The sequence below is a fragment of the Callorhinus ursinus genome, unplaced genomic scaffold (genome assembly GCF_003265705.2).
Source record: "Callorhinus ursinus isolate GAN/ISIS: 27379988/994484 unplaced genomic scaffold, GSC_fseal_2.0 scaffold4, whole genome shotgun sequence".
NCBI classification, from domain to species: Eukaryota; Metazoa; Chordata; class Mammalia; order Carnivora; family Otariidae; genus Callorhinus; species Callorhinus ursinus.
This window is the reverse complement of record NW_027397066.1, coordinates 130,793,858-130,796,193: the sequence shown is the minus strand read 5'-3', so window position 1 is coordinate 130,796,193 and position 2,336 is coordinate 130,793,858. Positions and strand designations below refer to the sequence as shown.

The window sequence follows — 2,336 nt, the reverse complement described above, 5'->3', positions numbered from 1 at the left end:
TATAACCTCTATAATAGAAGCAATTTTAGCTCTACCATGTTCAGGAGTAATATCTGACTCCCAGGGGAGCGCCTCTCTGTTTTCGCTTTGTGTATTTAGCATTCTTGCATTTGTTTGTAGTTATTTCTTCATTGCTCATCTCTCTAACTAAGCTGTGAAACTTTTGCATATAAGAACATGGTATTGTTTTGGTAACCTTAAGATCCAGCACCTGAATAGAATGAAAGAACAGATTTACTATACACTGAGAAATGAGAAAACTTAATATTTTCAGTAACAGCAGTCACCATAAGTAATATTTATAATTGTAAAAACTTATTAAATTTAACAGAAGTTGATAATCATGTACAAGTTTATAAACTTGTTACTACAGTGGATAAAAAAATACAAAAAAAACCTTATCTTTTTATTTTCAGTTAATTTACAGTGTAATAGGTGATGACATGTGTGAGACCAATTATTAAAAAAAAAATGAGCCTAATGCTATTACCAACAAATTTGTAGATTCAAAGGACAGATGACTTATGTAAGTAGTCTGAATAATGGCCACCCAAAAAGGTCAAATACTAATCCCTGGAATATGTAAATCTTGCCTTATGAGGAGAAAGGGCCTTTGCGGATGTGATTCATGATCTTGATTTGAGAAGATTATCCTTGATTGAGTAAATAGGCTCTCAATCTAATCACAGTGTTACCAGAAAAAAGCAGAGTGAGGTTACACAGACAGAAGAGAAGGTGCTATGAAGATCAACAGGGAGAGATTTGAAGATGGCAGCCTTCCAGGACCAGCCATTTAAGCCTAGTTCCTTATGATAGACCGACCATGAGCTCCCAGATTCCTCACAATCATTCCACCAAGGTGGAGGGTGCTATCAACCACCTGGTCAACACGCACCTGTGGCCTTCTACACCCATGTCTCTAGGCTTCTATCTCAACCTTGACGAGGTGGCTCTGGAGAGCTGGGCCATTCCTCCCATGAGCTGGCTAAGGAGAAGCACAGGGTGCTGAGAGTTCCAGGAAGATGCAAAACCAGCACAAGGGTTCTGTCCTCTTCAGGGACCTGCAGAAGACTTCCCAAAATGAGTGGGGTAAAACCTTGAACATTATGAAAGCTGCCCTGGTTCTGGAGAAGAACCTGAACCAGGCCCTTTTGGATCTGCAAACCCTGGGTTCCCCCCACCCCGGGGAAGACTCTTATTTCTGTGCCTTCCTGGAGAGCCACTTCCTAGATGAGGAGAAACTCATCAAGAGGATGGGCCACCACCTGACGAACTTCTGTAGGGGGGGCTGGCCCCCAGGCCAGGCTGGGTATCTCTTCAAAAGGCTCATCCTCGATCACGACTAGGAGTTTCTGAAGCCCAGCAGCCTTGGAGGGGCCCCTCTGGCATCCCTCTGGTGCCAGGGCTTGTGTGTGAGCAGCCCCTGGGCAGCTTTTTAACCACCCTGGAGTCCTCACCCAAGCGGTGGACCAAATGGAAGCAATAAAGCTTTCTGCAGCAAATATAACAGAATAAAGACAGCAGCCTTGAAGGTTGAGGTGATGCTGCCACAAGCCAAACAATGCCAGGGTCCACCAGAAGCTGGAAGAAGTAATGGGGCAGGTTCTACCCTCGGCCTCTGGAAGGAGCGTGACCCTGCTGACACTGATTTCACCCTTCTGACCAGAACTGTGAGAAGATAATATTTCTGTTGTTTTAAGTCACCAAGTTTGTAGCAACTTGTCAAAGCAGCCACAGGAAACTAATACAGCTTTTAAATAGGCGATAATGATAATCACACAGGAGAGACACATTTAAAGAGTAATGTAATATTCATATGGAAATGGAGGCTGACAGGGGAGCACTGAGTGTGGAGGAGAGTGTTGCTGGCAGAGTCGGTAACATGAGCAGAATTCAGTCACAGTCAAATTTTGTATTTATTATGTCGATTAATTACAGGAAAGTGCTGTGTTTTTGTTTTTGTTTTGTTTTGTTTTTTAGAAAGAGAGAGAGCGTGTGAGAGTGGGGGGGAGGGGCAGAGGGAGAGGGAGAGAGAATCCCAAGCAGACTCCCTGCCCCAGCACACAGCCCAACCGTGATCTCACGACCCTGACATCACAGCCTGAGCCGAAATCAAGAGTTGGATGCTTAACCAACTGAAACCCACCCTGGTGCCCCTCCAGGAAAGTGATGTTAATAGGCCAAAGAGAAATGCTGTACTGTTCCCAGTGAAGTAAAGCCACCAAGCCATAAATCTCACATTTAGTGGCATACATTTTATATGTCAAGCACTGTTCTAAATACATTATAAATATTTGCCCTGGTCAATTAGGGCTGCTTTAACAAAGTACCATATA

At 43.8% G+C, this 2,336-nt stretch overlaps 1 pseudogene; it reads left to right on the top strand.

Moving 5' to 3' along the window:
* The first annotated feature begins 1,022 nt into the window (after nucleotides 1–1,022).
* Nucleotides 1,023–1,346, top strand: LOC141372549 (ferritin light chain pseudogene; annotated as a pseudogene).
* Nucleotides 1,347–2,336: the final 990 nt, after the last annotated feature.